We start from the raw sequence: 18,055 nt of genomic DNA on the forward strand, positions 1-18,055 counted from the left end.
AGGAGATTCTGTGAGCCTCATTGAGATATCCGCATGGTGTGTTGCCTCCCATTGCCAGGGTATGGGATATCTCGGATCGACTTCAAAATATTCTGAAGGGACAGGGCAAGCCGCCAGTTGTCTTGGTACATATTGGTACCAATGACATAGATAAGAAAAGAGAGGAGGACCTGAAGAGAGATTTCCGGGAGTTAGGAAGGAAGCTGAGGAGCAGGACCCCCAGGGTAGTAATCTCGGGATTGCTACGTGTGCCACGTGCTAGCGAGGGCAGGAATAGTAGGATCAGACAGATGAATGCGTGACTGAGAACCTGGTGCAGGGGGCAGGGCTTCAGATTCTTGGATCATTGGGATCACTTCTGGGGAAGTATGACAATTTCAAAAAGGACGGCTTACACCTGAACCTGAAGGGAACAAGTATCCTGGCGGGAAGGTTTAATAGAGCAGATAGGGAGAGATTAAACTAATTCAGCGGGTAACCGGAATGATGGAGCGGAAGAGGGGAAAAAAAAGAAATAAATCTAAGATAGTGAGCAGTAAAGATGTCAGGAAGGACAGGCAGGTGATGGGGCGGATTTGCAGCCATTGGGATGAGTTGCAGTGCAATAAATGTGCAGTGCAATCAGAGCAAAATGTGCCAAATATCTGTCTTAATGGTGTTACACTTGAAATCATGCAGCATAAGCAATAAGGTGAATGATCCTTTCGTGCAGATACAGATTGATAGGTATGACATTGTGGCCATCACTGAGACGTGGCTAAAAGATGCATGTCACTGGGAGCTGAACTTCCAAGAATACATGGTGTATCGGAAGGATAGGCAGGTCGGCAGAGGGGTTGGCGTGGCTTTATTAGTAAGAAATGATATTAAATCATTAGAAAGAGATGACATAGGATCGGAAGGTGCAGAATCTTTATGGGTTGAGGATAAAAATCGCAGCGGCAAAAGGACCCTGAGGCAGTTATATACAGGCCTCCTGACAGCTGCAGTGATGTGGAATACAAATTAAATAGAACATAGAACAGAGAATAGTACAGCACAGGACCAGAACATTCGGCCCACAATGTTCTACCGACCCTCAAACCCTGCCTCACATTTAAATCCCACCTTGCATTGCTCCATATACCTGTCGTGTAGTCTCTTAAACTTCACGAGTGTATCTGCCTCCACCACTGATCAGGCAGTGCATTCCACGCACCAACCACCTCTGAGTAAAAAATAACTTCCTCTAATATACCCCTTGAACTTGCCACCCCTTACCTTAAAGCCATGTGCTCTTGTATTGAGTAGTGGTGCCCTGGGGAAGAGGCGCTGGCTGTGCACTCTATCTATTCCTCTTATTATCTTGTACACCTCCATCATGTCTCCTCTCATCCTCCTTCTCTCCAAAGAGTAAAGCTCTAGCTTCCTTAGTATCTGATCATAATCCTTTCCCTCTAAACCAGGCAACATCCTGGTAAATATCCTCTGTACCCTTTCCAATGCTTTCACATCCTCCCTACAGTGAGGCGACTAGAGCTCGACACAATACTCCAAGTGTGGCCTAACCAGAGTTTTATAGAGCTGCATCATGACATCGTGAGTCTTAAACTCTATCCCTCGACTTATGAAAGCTAACTCCTCATAAGCTTTTTTAACTACACTATCCACCTGTGAGGTAACTTTCAGAGATATGTGGACAAGTGTCTCCATATCCTTCTGCTCCTCCACACTACCAAGTATCCTGCCATTTACTTTGTACTCTTCCTTGGAGTTTGTCCTTCGAATGTGTATCTCCTCACACTTCTCCGGGTTGAACTCCATCTGCCACTTCTCAGCCCACTTCTGCATCCTATCAATGTCTCTCTGCGACTTTCGACAATCTTCTACAGTATCTACAACAGCACTATTTTTTGTGTCGTCTGTAAACTAGCCAAACCCGCTTCTACCCCAACATCCAGGTCGTTAATAAAAATCACGAAAATTAGAGGTCCCAGAACAGATCCAATCTGAATGTACTCCCTCCAGCACAAACATCTGCCTTCTGCAGGCAAGCAAATTCTGAAACCACCTGGCCAAACTTCCCTGGATCCCATGCCTTCTGACTTTCCGAATAAGCCTACCGTGAGGAACCTTGTCAAATACCTTACTAAAATCCATATAAATCGCATCTACTACACTATCCTCATTTATAGGCACGGTAACCTCCTCAAAGAAATAAATCAGGCTTGTTAGACACGATCGGCCCTTCGCAAAGCCATGCTGACTGTCCCTGATCAGACAATCGTTCTGTAAATGCCCATAGATCCTATCTCTAAGAATCTTTTCCAACAGCTTTCCCACCACAGACGTAAAGCTCACTGGTCAATAATTACCAGTGCTATCCCTACTACCTTTTTAGAACAAGGGGACAGCATTCGCCTCCCTACAATCCTCCGGTATCATTCCCATCGATAACGAGGACATAAATATCTAACCCAGAGGCTCAGCAATCTCTTTCCTCGCCTCGTGGAGCAGCCTGGGGAATATTCCGTCAGGACCCTGGGACTTATCTGTCCTAATGTATTTTAACAACTCCAACACCTCCTCTCCCTTAATATCAACATGCTCCAGAACATCAACCTCACTCATATTGTCCTCACCATTATCAAGTTCCCTCTCATTGGTGAATATCGAAGAGAGGTATTCATTGCGGACCTCGCTCACTTCCACATCCTCCAGGAACATCTTCCCACCTTTATCTCTAATCGGTCCCACCTTCACTTCTGTCATCCTTTTTTTCTTCACATAATTGAAGAATGCCTTGGGGTTTTGCTTTACCTTACTCGCCAAGGCCTTCCCATGCCCCATTCTTGCTCTTCTCAGCCCCTTCCAAAGCTCCTTTCTTGCTTCCCTTTTTTCCTCAATCGACTCATCTGATCCTTGCTTCCTAAACCACATGTAAGGCTCACTGGTCTATAATTACCCACACTATCTCTACTACCTTTTGTTGAGCAAGGGAAAAACATTCGCCTCCCCCCAATCCTCGGGTACCATTCCCGTGGACAAGGAGGACATTAATATCCTAGCCAGATGCTCAGCAATCTTGTCCCTCGCCTCGTGGAGCAGCCTGCGGAAATTTCGCCAAGCCTCAGGGACATATCCGTCCTAATCTATTTTTAACAACTCCAGTACCTGCCCTCCCTTAATATCAACATGTTACAGAACATCAACCTCATACATATTGTCCTCACCGTCATCAAGTTCCTCTCTTTGATAAATACCGAAGAGAAGTATTCATTCAGGACCTCGCTCACTTCCACAGCCTCCAGGCACATTTTCCCACCATTATCTCTACTGGGTCCTACCTCACTCTTGTCATCCTTTTGTTCTTCACATAATTGAAGAATGCCTTGGAGTATTCCTTTACCCTACTTAGCAAGGCCTTCTCTTGCCCCTTTCTCGTTCTCCTCAGCCCCTACTTAAGCTCCTTTCTTGCTACCCTATATTCCTCAATAGACCAATCTTAACCTTGCTTCCTAAACCACATGTATGCTGCTTTCTTCCAACTGACTAGATTTTCCACCTAACTTGTCACCCATGGTTGTTTCACCCTAACATTCTTTATCTTCCTCACCGGGAAAAAAATTGTATCTAACATCGTGTAAGAGTTCCCTATGCATCAACCACATGTCCATAGTACATATACCTGCAAAAACATCGTCCCAATTTTTCACCCGCAAGTTCTAGCCTTATAACCTCACAATGTCCAGTTAAAAATTCCTTCTCCAGTTAAAAATTTAACTGTCCTCTCTGATTCTATCCTTTTCCATGATAATGCGAAAGGCCAAGGAGCCGTCGTCACTACGCCCCAGATGCTCGGCTACTGAGAGATTTGTGACCTGACCAGGTTCGTTACTTAATACTAGATCTATTACGGCATTCCTCCGGACGGCCTGTCAACATACTGACCCAGGAATCCGTCCTGGACACACTTAACAAACTCTGCCCCTTCTAAACCACTGGAAATCATCAGGTTCCAATCAATATTAGGGAAGTTAAAGTCATCCATGATAACAACTCTGCTATTTTTGCATCTTTCCAAAATCTGGTGCTCGTATCTCTGCTGCTATCAGGTGGCCAAGAGAATTGCATTCCCCCATTACTATTTTAATATTGTCCTTTTGGCATTCAGTTTCTATCTTCCGTTATAATTTGCAGGACACATCCTTACTACTGTTCGCGGGTCTGTATAGAAATCCCGTCAGTGCATTTTTACCTTTGCAGTTCCTTAGCTTTATCCACAATGAACACCTTCCGACTCGATGTCACCTCTTTCGAATGATTTGATTTCTTTTTTAACCAGCAGAGTTCTGCGGCCCCCTCTGATTTCCTGCTTGTCCTTCCGAAGTAATGTTTATCCTTGTACATTATGTTCCAAGCTATAATGGTAATTCAGCCATGATTTAGTGATGCCTAAAACATCCTACCCGCCAATCTGCGCTTGTGTTGCAAGTTCATCTATCTTATTATGTAAGGTGTGCATTCAAATACTGTGTCCTCCGCGCTGTATTCACCTTTTTCGATTTTTCCTCCATTCACGTTGCAACTAATCCTAGTGACTGCAGTTTTGCCCTCAGCCTCTCCTGACTACACGTTGCTTCTGTTTGCAAACTGGTGACCACTTCTCCCGCACTATTATCCGCCTTTCCTCCGAAACATCTTGCATTGAAATATATGCAGCTCAGTCGAAAATCGCACCATGCTTTTGAATGAATGCCTTTTCATTCCTAACTTTGTCTGAGGTCTTACCAACATATGTCTCCACAACATCTCCACTAACTATTCTGCAATGTGGTTCCCATTTACCGACAGCTCTAGTTTCAATCACAGCATGCCGGATCAACAAACCTTTCCTATGGATATTAGTCCCCCTCAGTTCAGGAGCAAGCTATGATATAATAATAACCATATAACAATTACAGCATGGAAACAGGCTATCACGGCCCTTCTAGTCCGTGCCGAACTCTTACCCTATCCTAGTCCCACCAATCTACACACAGCCCATAACCTTCCATTCCTTTCCTGTCCTTTTATCTATCCAATTTATCTTTAAACGACAACATAGAACCTGCCTCAACCACTTCTGCTGGAAGCTCATTCCACACAGCTACCACTTTCTGAGTAAAGAAGTTCTCCTTCATGTTACCCCTAATCTTTGGCCCACTAATTCTCAACCCATGTAGTCTTGTTTGAATTTTCCCCACTCTCAATTGAAAAAGTCTAACCACGTCACCCTCAATCACCCTCATAATTTTAAACAACTCTATCAGTACCCCACACCCGCTCCAAAGAATAAAGACCTACCTTTTTCAACCTTTCTCTGTAACTTCGGAGATGAAACCCAGGTAACATTCTAGTAAACCTTCTCTGTTCTCTTTCAATTTTATTGACATCCTTCCTAAAATTCGGTGACTAGGACTGTACACAGTACTACAGTTTTGGACTTACCAATGCCTTATACAAATTCAACTTACATTCCAACTCATATGCTCAATGCCCTGATTAATAAAGCCCAGCAAACCAAAAGCTTTCTTCACCATCCTATCCACATGAGATTCCTTCTTCAGGGAACTATGCACTATTTTTCCTAAATCCCTCTGTTCTAAAGCATTCATTAATGCACTACCATTAATCATGTATGTCCTATTTTGATTAGTTCCACCAAAATGAAGCACCTCACATTTTTCAGCGTTAAACTCCATCTGCCATCGTTCAGCCCACTCTTCTAACTGTCCTAAATCTGTCAGAAAGTTTTGAAAACCTACCTCATCATCCACAACACCACCTATCTTACTATCATCTGCATACTTACTAATCCAATTTACCACCCCATCATCCAGATCATTAATATATATTACAAACAACAATGGACCCAGTACAGATCCCTGAGGCACACCGCTACACACCGTCTTCCAATCTGACACAAAGTTATGCGCCACTACCCTCTGGCGTCTCCCATCTAGCCACTGGTAATTCCATTTGACTACTTCAATATTAATGCTTAACAATTGAGCCTTCCTAACTAACCTTCCGTGTGGAAACTTGTCAAAGGCCTTACTGAAGTCGATATAGACAACATCCACCGTTTTACCCTCGTCAACTTTCTTAGTTACCTCATCAAAAAATTCAATAACATTTATCAAACTTGACCCTCCACCTACAAATCCATGTTGACTGTTCCTAATCAGACCCTGTCTATCCAGAAAATTATATATACCACCTCTAAGAATACTTTCCATTAATTTACCCACCACTGACGTCAAACTAACAGTCCGATAATTGCCAGGTTTAATCTTAGAACCCTTTTTAAACAATGGAACCACATGAGCAATACGCCAAACCTCCGGCAACCTTTCCTGTTTCTAATGACTTTTGAAATATATCTGTCAGAGTCCGTGCTATTTTTACACTAACTTCCCTCAAAGCCTTAGGCAATATCTTGTCTGGACCCAGAGACTTATCCACTTTTATATTCCTTAAAAGCACCAGTACTTCCTCTTCTTTAATTGCTAAACTTTCCATAACTACCTTCCTTGTTTCCATTACTTTACACAATTTAATATCCTTCTCCTTAGTGAATACCGAAGAAAAGAAATTGTTCAAAATCTCCCCCATCTCTTTTGGCTCCGCACATAGCCATCCACTGTGATTCTCTAGAGAATTTTATTTTAAGCAGCCTCGTATCTTCTTCTCGCTTTTCTAATTCCTTTCTTAAGATTCCATTGATATTCTTTATATTTCTCGAGTACTTCATTACGTCGAAGCTGCCTATATTTATTGAAGATCCCTCTCTTTTTCTGAACCAAGTTTCTAATATCTCTTGAAAACCATGGATCTCTCAAACTTTTAACCTTTCCTTTCAACCTAACAGGAACGTAAAGATTCTGAACCCTCAAAATGTCACCTTTAAATGTCCTCCATTTCTCTGTTACATCCTTCCATTAAAACAAATTTTCCCAATCCACTCCTCCTAAATCCTTTCGCATCACTTCAAAGTTAGACTTTCTCCAATCAAAAATGTTAATCCTAGGTCCAGTCCTATCCTTCTCCATAATTGTATTGTGAAATTGATGGTATTGTGATCACTGGACCATAATTTCTCCCCAACAAATACCTCCGTCACCTGCCCTATCTCATTCCCTAACAGGTGATCCAACACTGCCCCTTCTCTCCTTTCTATCCCTTCTGTAGAGTTCCTATCTTCACAGAACCCAATGATTAAGAAATCCTCTGTCTCGCTCTTACACAAACTCTTTAGCCACGTATAAATTGCATGGTATTCCTCTTTCTGCACTTACCTGCACCTGACACGAGTAGCAATCCTGAGATCACAGCGCGTGAGGTTCCGCCCTTTAACTTAGCACCTCACTCTCTGACATCCCTTTTCAGAATCTCGTAACTCGTCCTATCCATATCATTGGAACCTACCTGGGCCACTCTCTCTGGCAGCTCAGCTTCTCACTAAATAATGCCTATATATATATATATCATAGATCCTGGCACCTGGGAGGGAACATACCGTCCGGGAATCTTGTTCTCGCCCACAGTACCTCCTGATTGTTCCCCCAACGAATCTACTATCACCACAGCGTGCGTCTTCTCCCCACTTCTCTTCTGAGTCACAGGGCCAGACTCAGTGGCAGTAACCAGAGATGCATATAACTTGATCTGCAGAGTTCTATATATTAAAAAAAGATTCCACGCACCAATGCGTGCGGATGAGACCTTGTCCCGAAACCAAGAATCCTGCCCCTTCCTGCAGCATGAGCATGTGAGAGGGAGAGGGGCATCGCTCAAACGCTGACAGACGATGTCGAACATACAGCACTCGTCTTCTCTCTCGAGGGAGGATAGATCAGTATCGTTTCCCTTTAGACTACCACAGGAATAAAAAACGAATTAAAAAATATAGTCCTGAGGAAGGGTCTCGGCCTGAAACGTCGACTGCACCTCTTCCTATAGATGCTGCCTGGCCTGCTGCGTTCACCAGCCACTTTGATGTATGTTGCTTAAAAAATATAGTACTATTTTCGATTTATTTGTAGTTAAGTCATTGAACGTTTGTTGGTAGCTTTTCAAGAAAAGAAATAACGGCAATTTTATCGATTACCATCAAAAAATTATCTTACATGGGTATGTCGAATATAGACTTTATCACAGTGAGAGAAAATCAACCGAATGTCTGCATGGCTTAAGTAACTCCTCACCTGAACAGATAACTCCAACATCTTCTTTGTGAAAACAGTCGTTCTCGCCCCATGGTCCTGCCGGACATTGCCACAAGGCCGAATTATTCGCTGAACATTTGAGGTTGTCCAACCAGACAGGACCTGAGCCTTGACCAAACCAACTGGACTTCGTGATATTAACAACATGTCCACAATTCAGTTCCTTGCAGACAACATGTGCATCTATTGAATCCCAAGCATCATCGCACACGGTGCCCCAGATTCCGTTGTAATAAACTTCTACCCTTCCGGCACAACGACTTGCACTATTCACCAGCCTTACGGGAACATTATCTGCAGCACGAAATAATATTTATTAAATGAGTTGGCTTTCTGGAAACAATTTGACTAACGCTTGCAATCAAGCAGGTTGAATAGATAATTGTCAAGTGTAACCTCATTACTCTGCTTAATATAAATTCGCAAAACATTGGCCATTTATAACAAAGGAGAGGGTTGCGTTATGGGTGCTTGCAATCCTTAAACTCAAGGTCAAATTCAAGATTGTTTAATTTCGTTTCCAGTACACAATTGAATAGGAGAACGTAATATATTTCTCCAATTCCGATCCAGTGGTAAGAAGAAAAGCCCAATCAAATAAAGAACACAACAATAAACCTACAGAATAAATATAAAATGATGTCTATAATGTGACACAAGGCACAGGAACCTTTGTACATAAGGTCACTCTGACAGAAAATGATAAAGCAATGTGTGTTGGGTGCGCAAAGGGTTCAGTTGGTGACTGGAATTGTTGATCAGCCTGACTGCTTGGGAAAAGTAACTGATTTTGTTTCTGATTTACCTGGCGTGGATACTACGTAGCCTCCTCCTCACGGGAGTGGAGAAAGCAATCTATGAACAACCACGCTTCGCAAATTGTTCCGTGAAGAACTGAGGATATTTACGATGGATTACAGATTGTTCACATCCATTCAACATTTATGTTTTTGCACTTTTTATAAGTGGAATCTTTCTTAGTTCCTTCCAGTCTGTGGTTCAAATTTTCACAGACTTGATCTGACAGGAATCCGTCGCATACGTATTTATGTAGCTGTGATTACCACTGCCCTTAGAATGTGATTGTAAACTTGAATTATATCAGTTTGGGGCTCTCACTGTGGCGATGGCCAATCGTATCAATATCTCAACATGGACCTGTAAGTGAAGATAACTGTAGAGTGTGATATGCATAAGAGGTTCTGCAGATTTTGCAAATGAAGAGAAACACACCCAAATTTCTGGTGGAACTCAGCAGGTCAGGAAACATCTTTCCAGAAATAGAGAGTGGACATTTTTGGTCAAGACCCTTCATCAGGACAGCACTGTGGAAAAGCTAACAGTAACAGTATTAGCCAGATAGTTGCCTTCCTTATATAAATGGAACCAGGGAATCTAGAGGGCTTAAGTGGTCACAGATTATCCTTCGTTATCATAACTCTGTGCGGACGTCGTGTCTTTTAAACTCGATTTAAACTTGAAGACAGAAAAGGGTGCATTCATTATGGGGAACAAGGAAATGGCAGACGAGTTGAGCAGATTCTTTGGATCTGTCTTCACCAGGGAAGACACAAACAATCTCCCAGACATAATAGGGGCCAAAGGCTCTAGGGTAATGTATGAACTGAAGGAAATTTATATTAGGCAGGAAATGGTGTTGGATAGACTGTTGGGTCTGAAGGCTGATAAGTCCCGGGGACCTGATGGTCTGCATCACAGGGCACTTAAGGAGGTGGCTTTAGAAATCGAGGACGCATTGCTAATTATTTTCCAGTGTTCGATAGTTTCAGGATCTGTTCCTGTGGATTGAAGGGTGGTTAATGTTGTCCTACTTTTCAAGAAAGGAGGGAGAGAGAAAACAGGGAATTATAGACCGGTTAGTCTGAATCAGTATTGGGAAATAAGCTGGAGTCAATTATAAAAGATGAAATTACGACACATTTGGATGGCAGTAACAGGATAGGTCCGAGTCAGCATGGATTTACGAAGGGAAAGTCGTGCTTGACAAATCTTCTGGAATTTTTTGAGGATGAAACTATGAAAATGGGCAAGGGAAAGCCTGTGGATGTAGCGTGCCTGGACTTTCAGAAAGCCTTTGATGAAGAGCCACATAGGAGATTAGTGGGCAAATTTGCAGATGACATAAAGCTGGGTGGCAGTGTGAAATGTGAGGAGGATGTTATGAGAATGCAGGGTGACTTGGACAGGACAGGTGAGTGCGCGAATGCATGGTAAATGCAGTCTAATATGGATAAATGTGAGGTTATCCACTTTAGTAGTAAGAACAGGAACGCCGATTATTATCTAAATTGAGTCAAGTTAGGAAATGGGGAAGGACAACGAGATCTAGGTGTTCTTGTACATCCGTCACTGAAAGCAAGCATGCAGGTATAGCAGGCAGTGAATAAAGCTAATGCCATGCTGGCCTTCATAAGAAGGGGAATTGAGTATAGGAGCAAAGGGGTCCTTCTGCAGCTGTGCAGGGCGCTGGTGAGACAACGCCTGGAATATTGTGTGCAGTTTTGGTCTCCAAGTTTGAGAAAGGAATTATTGATATTGAGGGAGTGCAGCGTAGGTTTACAAGGTTAATTCCCGGGATTGCGGGACTGTCGTTTATTGAAAGATTGGAGCGACTGGGCTTGTATACACTGGAATTTAGAAGGATGAGAGGGGATCTGCTGAAACATACAAGATTATTCAGGGATTGTGCACGCTGGAGGCAGGAAGAATGTTCCCGATGATGGATGAGTTCAGAACCAGAGGCCACAGTTTAAGAATAAGGGGTAGGCCATTTAGAATGGAGTTCAGAAAAAATGTTTTCACCCAGAGAGTGGTGGATATATGGAATGCTCTGCCCCAGAAGGCTGTGGAGGCCAAGACTCTGGATACTGTCAAAAAAGAGATGGTTAGAGCGCTTAAAGATAGTGGAATCAAAGGCTATGGGGATTAGACAGGAACTGGATACTGATTGTGAATGAACAGCCTTGATCACGGTGAATGGCGGTGCTGGCTCGAAGGGCCGAATGGCCATATCTTTCACGTATTGTCTATTGTCTATTTTATTGTTCATTAGGAAAATAAAAATACAATTGCAGTTTGATCCAGAAGACAACAGCAAATGGGATCAATACGATGGCATATTAGCCCAGAGAATACGCAGTCTATGACTGTATAGGAATACATACTTGATGAAGGAACAGAAAGTTCTTACCAGAACAAAAGACACCAACATCACCAACGAGAGGTAACTGGTCCGTTTGGGTGAAAGTGCAGTTCCAGAGGTAGGATTCACCTCCAATACAACTGACGTTGCTCATTATCACAGGCCCTTTCCCTATCCCATACTTCCCATGGTTGTAAGCATTTACTGCGGAGCCGCACTTCAGCTGTCTGCATACCACATCTGCGTCTTTTAAATCCCACAAATCGTCAGTTACTCTGCCCCAGACACCGCTGTGATAAACCTCCACTCGGCCATCGCATCGGCCCTCTCCAGCAGCCAGCCGCAAATGCCAGTGATCCGCTGAAAAATATAATTAGTTATCGATGTCCTTCCACATTCAGCATCATCATATTGTAAACAACAGTTACACATCCACATGTGTCCAAGCTGGTTAAAATTAATTAAGTTAGACTCTTTTGCATATATGCTATGCGACTGTTACTGGGAAGAAACAGAATAAAATGCATACGCTCCACCATACTTTAAGAACATGTCCGAACTGCGGTGGGCAGAGGACACCTGGCAGACTCAAGGAATGTGATGATTCAGATCATCTTGGAGGGAAGGTTGGCCGGAGTTTCGTGAACCTCAGATGTGAATGTTATCAGAAATATGCACCATGATAGCAAGTTAGGTTACTTTGCTCCGTCCCTCAGAAAACAACTTCTGAAGACAAAGCTGGATTTTAATAGTATCTGCTGTAGTCTTTCTAAAATAACTTCATGCGTCGAGGAGAATCTGCTGCTGATGTTACTTGATTGGATGGATAGCTCATCTGCCATTTTAGGCATGTATGCTCAACAGAGATGTTTACAAAGTTTAAACATGACAGCTTAGCCGAAAACGCATTGCAATGGTAAAGGTATGCATGGGTGTCATTTACTTAAATTACCTTCTGCATTTTCTTCAACTCATTGTTAATTATCGGCCGAAAATGTAAGTTTGTAAATTAACCAATGTGGACTATAGATAATTAGTAGTCAATAGTATCCAATAGTCAACGAGACTTAGCAGAGCAAATCTGCAGAGAGATAGCAGACAACTGCAGGAAACATAAAGTTGTGGTGGTAGGGGATTTTAATTTTCCATACATTGATTGGGACTCCCATACTGTTAGGGGTCTAGATGGTTTAGAGTTTGTAAAATGTGTTCAGGAAAGTTTTCTAAATCAGTATATAGAGGGACCAAATAGAGGGAATGCAATATTGGATCTCCTGTTAGGAAACGAATTAGGGCAAGTGACGGAAGTCTGTGTAGGGGAGCACTTTGGTTCCAGTGATCATAACGCCATTAGTTTCAATTTAATCATGGAGAAGGATAGACCTGGTCCTAGGGTTCAGGTTCTGAACCGGAAGAAGGCCAAATTTGAAGAAATGAGAATGGATCTAAAAAGCGTGGATTGGGACAAGTTGTTCTCTGGCAAAGATGTGATTGGTAGGTGGGAAGCCTTCAAAGGGGAAATTTTGAGAGTGCAGAGTTTGTATGTTCCTGTCAGCTTTAAAGGCAAATTGAATAGGAATAAGGAACCTTGGTTCTCAAGGGATATTGCAACTCTGATAAAGAAGAAGAGGGAGTTGTATGAAATGTATAGGAAACAGGGGGTAAATCAGGTGCTTGAGGAGTATAAGGAGTGCAAGAAAATACTTAAGAAAGAAATCAGGAGGGCAAAAAGAAGACATGAGATTGCCTTGGCAGTCAAAGTGAAGGATAATCCAAAGAGCTTTTACAAGTATATTAAGAGCAAAAGGATTGTCAGGGATGCAATTGGTCCTCTTGAAGATCAGAGTGGTCGGCTTTCTGCGGAACCAAAGGAAATGGGGGAGATCTTAAATAGGTTTTTTTGCGTCTGTATTTACTAAGGAAGCTGGCATGAAATCTATGGAATTGAGGGAATCAAGTAGTGAGACCATGGAAACTGTACAGATTGAAAAGGAGGAGGTGTTTGCTGTCTTGAGGAAAATTAAAGTGGATAAATCCCTCGGATCTGACAGGGTGTTCCCTGGGACCTTGAAGGAGATTAGAGTTGAAATTGCGGGGGCCCTGGCAGAAATATTTAGAATGTTGCTGTCTACGGGTGAAGTGCCGGAGGATTGGAGAGCGCATCATGTTGTTCCATTGTTTAAAAAAGGTTCGAAAAGTAATCCGGGAAATTATAGGCCGGTGAGTTTAACGTCAGTAGTAGGTAAGTTTCTGGAGGGAGTACTAAGAGATAGAATCTACAAGCATTTGGATAGACAGCGGCTTATCAGGGAGAGTCAACATGGCTTTGTGCGTGGCAGGTCATGTTTGACCAATCTGTTGGAGTTGTTCGAGAAGGTTACCAGGAAAATGGATGAAGGGAAGGCAGTGGATATTGTCTACATGGAGTTCAGTAAGGCCTTTGACTAGGTCCCGCATGGGAGGTTATTTAGGAAAATTCAGTCGCCAGGTATACATGGAGAGGTGGTAAATTGGATTTGACATTGGCTCGATGGAAGAAGCCAGAGAGTGGTGTTAGAGAATTGCTTCTCTGAGTGGAGGCCTGTGACTAGTGGTGTGCCACAGGGATCAGTGCTGAGTCCATTGTTATTTGTCATCTATATCAATGATCTGGATGATAATGTGGTAAATTGGATCAGCAAGTCTGCTGATGATACAAAGTTTGGAGGTGTAGTCGACAGTGAGGAAGTTTTTCAGAGTCTGCCGAGGGACTTGGACAAGCTGGAAAAATGGGCTGAAAAATGGCAGATGGAGTTTAATACTGACAAGTGTGTGGCATTGAATGTTGGAACGACAAACCAACGTAGAACTTACAGGGTTAATGGTAAAGCACTGAGGAGTGCAGTGGAACAGAGGGATCTGGGAATACAGATACAAAATTCCCTAAAAGTGTCGTCACAGGTAGATAGGGTCGTAAAGAGAGCTTTTGGTACATTGGCCTTTATTAATCGAAGTATTGAGTATAAGAGTTGGAATGTTATGATGAGGTTGTATAAGGCATTGGTGAGGCCGAATCTGGAGTATTGTGTTCAGTTTTGGTCACCAAATTACAAGAAGGATATAAATAAGGTTGAAAGATGTTGCCGGGACTTGAGAAACTCAGTTGCAGAGATAGGTTGAATAGGTTAGGACTTTATTCCCTGGAGCGTAGAAGAATGAGGGGAGATTTGATAGAGGTATATAAAATTATGATGGGTAAAGACAGAGTGAATGCAAGCAGGTTTTTCCACTGAAGCAAGGGGAGAAAAAAAAAACAGAGGACATGGGTTAAGGGTGATGGGGGAAAAGTTTAAACGGAACATTGGGGGGGGGGCTTCTTCACAGAGAGAGTGGTAGGAGTATGGAATGAGCTGCCAGACGAGGTGGTAAATGCGGGTTCTTTTTTAACATTTAAGAATAAATTGGACAGATACGTGGATGGGAGGTGTATGGAGGGATATGGTCCGTGTGCAGGTTAGTGGGACTAGGCAGAAAATGGTTCGGCACAGCCAAGAGGGGCCAAAGGGCCTGTTTCTGTGCTGTAGTTTTTATGGTAATAATTAATTTCTCAGGAAATTTCAGCACTGAACGTTCTTCATTTATTATCATATGTATTTACTTAACGTTAATACAATACTTACATGAGCTACATTCTTATTTATATATTTCTTTATTTTCTATATATTTTATTTTGTCAGGTTAACATAAATTGTATTAATCCAGTAATTAATAGTGAATAACTGGTTATCAATATTTAAAATCATGGATGAACCACCAAGATATTCGTTTTTAATGATAAAAGCATATCAGCAGGTGCATTCTTAATCATTGCTGCATATTGGTTAGTGAATTTCAGTAGTGCTTCCGTGGCGCAGCGTCTTTGTTGTAGTAAATACACAGACAAAGTTTTATAATAACTTTAACGCCGTGTCACGTGAAAACACTGCAGAGATATGTTCAGCGATGTGTTGTAAGCTCCGTCCTTGTACATATATAAAACCAAGAAGATGGAGAGGGGTTTCTGGGAAAATCCATGTTTCACAACTAGAAACTCGTTTGAGGTATGCCAAATGACAGAGTCGCACACTGCTATATCGGTTTCCGTGACTATTTTATGTCATGTACCAGTGATGATAGGATATTTTCTGAGCGTTACAGGAATAAACTAGCCCTCGTGATTTCAGATTGTAGAATAAAATCTTTCAATTGCCCGTCACTTTAAGTCGATTTTGAACTGTTTGTAAAACATATCATGCAAAGACAATTTTGTATGTTAATTCTACGTTGTAAAAATTGATTGGCCTTGGTTGCAGCTTACATAACAAGCCGATTCCAGCGCACGACTATTGTATAATTCTATAATTACAGAAATATATTTTTTTTAAATTTGCATTGCCTTGCAAGTTGCAGACCGAGTTCACGTGCACAACCGGAAGGTGGTTCCACAATCAAGAGGCCATTTTGAATTACATTCCATGGCTATTTCTGATAACTTCATGACACAAACTCAGATTCTCCGGCTCTTAAGATGTTCAGTACGTCTCATGACAGTTTAGAACCATTGAACGATAGAAACTGCAGCACAGAAACAGGCTTTTTGGCCCTTCTTGGCTGTGCCGAACCATTTTCTGCCGAGTCCCACTGACCTGCACAGGGAACATATCCTTCCATGCACCTCCCATCCATGTACCTGTCCAATTTATTCTGAAATGTTAGAAAATATCCCGCATTTACCACCTCGTCTGGCAGCTCATTCCATACTCCCACCACCCTCTGTGTGAAGAAGCCCCCCCCCCTAATGTTCCCTTTAAACTTTTCCCCCATCACCCTTAACCCATGTCCTCTAATTTTTTTTTTCTACCCTTGCCTCAGTGGAAAAACCTGCTTGCATTCACTCTATCTTTACCCATCATAATTTTATATACCTCTATCAAATCTCCCCTCACTCTTCTACGCTCCAGGGAATAAGGTCCTAATCTATTCAATCTTTCTCTGTAACTGAGTTTCTCAAGTCCTGGCAACATTCTTGTAAACCTTCTCTGCACTCTTTCAAACTTATTTATATCCTTCCTGTAATTTGCTGACCAAACTGAACACAATACTCCAGATTCGGCCTCACCAATGCCTTATACAACCTCATCATAACATTCCAGCTCTTATACTCAATACATTGAATAATAAAGACCAATGTACAAAAAGCTCTCTTTATGACCCTATCTACCTGTGACGCCACCTTTAGGGAATGTTGTATCTTTATTCCCATATCCCTCTGTTCTACTGCACTCCTCAATGCCTTACCATTAACCCTGTATGTTCTACCTTGGTTTGTCCTTCCAACGTGCAATACCTCACACTTGTCTGTATTAAGCTCCATCTGCCAATTTTCAGCCCATTTTTCCAGCTTGTCCAAGTCCCTCTGCAGGCTCTGAAAAACTTCCTCACTGTCTACGACACCTCCAATCTTTGTATCATCAGCAAATTTGCTGATCCAATTTACCACTTATCATCGATATCATTGATATAGATGACAAATAACAATGGACCCAGCACTGATCCCTGTGGCACACCACTAGTCACAGGCCTCCACTCAGAGAAGCAATTCTCTACTACCACTCTTTGGCTTCTTCCATTGAGCCAATGTCTAATCCAGTTTACCACCTCTCCATGTATACCTAGAGACTGAATTTTCCTAACTAACCTCCCATGTGGGACCTTGTCAAAGGCCTTACTGAAGTCCATGTAGACAATATCCGTTGCCTTCCCTTCATCCACTTTCATGGTATCCTCCTGGAAAAAATCTCCAATAGATTGGTCAAACATGACATACCACGCACGAAGCCATGTTGACTCTCCCTAATCAGTCCCTGTCTATCCAAATGCTTGTAGATTCTGTCTCTTAATACTCCCTCCAATAATTTACCTACTGTTGACTTTAAACTCATCGGCCTATAATTTCCCGGATTACTTTTCGATCCTTTTTTAAACAGCAGAACAACATGAGCCACTTTCCAATCCTCCAGCCCCTTACCCGTAGACAGCGACATTTTAAAAATTTCTGCCAGGGCCCCTGCAATTTCAACACTAGTCTCTTTCAAGGACCCAGGGAACACCCTGTCAGGTCCCGGGGATTTATCCACTTTAATTTTCCTCAAGGAAGTAAAGACCTCCTCGTTTTCGATCTGTACCGTTTCCATGATATCACTACTTGTTCCCCTTAATTCCATAGACTTCATGCCAGTTGCCTTATTAAATACAGACGCAAAAAAAAAAAACTAATATCTCCCCCATTTCCTTTGGTTCCACACAAAACCGACCACTCTGATCTTCAAGAGGACCAATTTTATCCCTCACAATCCTTTTGCTCTTAATATACTTGTAAAAGCTCTTTGGATTATCCTTCACTTTGACTGCCAAGGCAACCTTATGTCTTCTTTTAGCCCTCCTGATTTCTTTCTTAAGTATTTTCTTGCACTCCTTATACTCCTCAAGCACCTGATTTACCCCCTGTTTCCTATACATTTCATACAACTCCCTCCTCTTCTTTATCAGAGTTGCAATATCCCTTGAGAACTAAGGTTTCTTCTTCCTATTCACTTTGCCTTTAATTCTGACAGGAACATACAAA

The sequence above is a fragment of the Mobula hypostoma genome, chromosome 4 (assembly GCF_963921235.1).
Source record: "Mobula hypostoma chromosome 4, sMobHyp1.1, whole genome shotgun sequence".
Taxonomy (NCBI): domain Eukaryota; kingdom Metazoa; phylum Chordata; class Chondrichthyes; order Myliobatiformes; family Myliobatidae; genus Mobula; species Mobula hypostoma.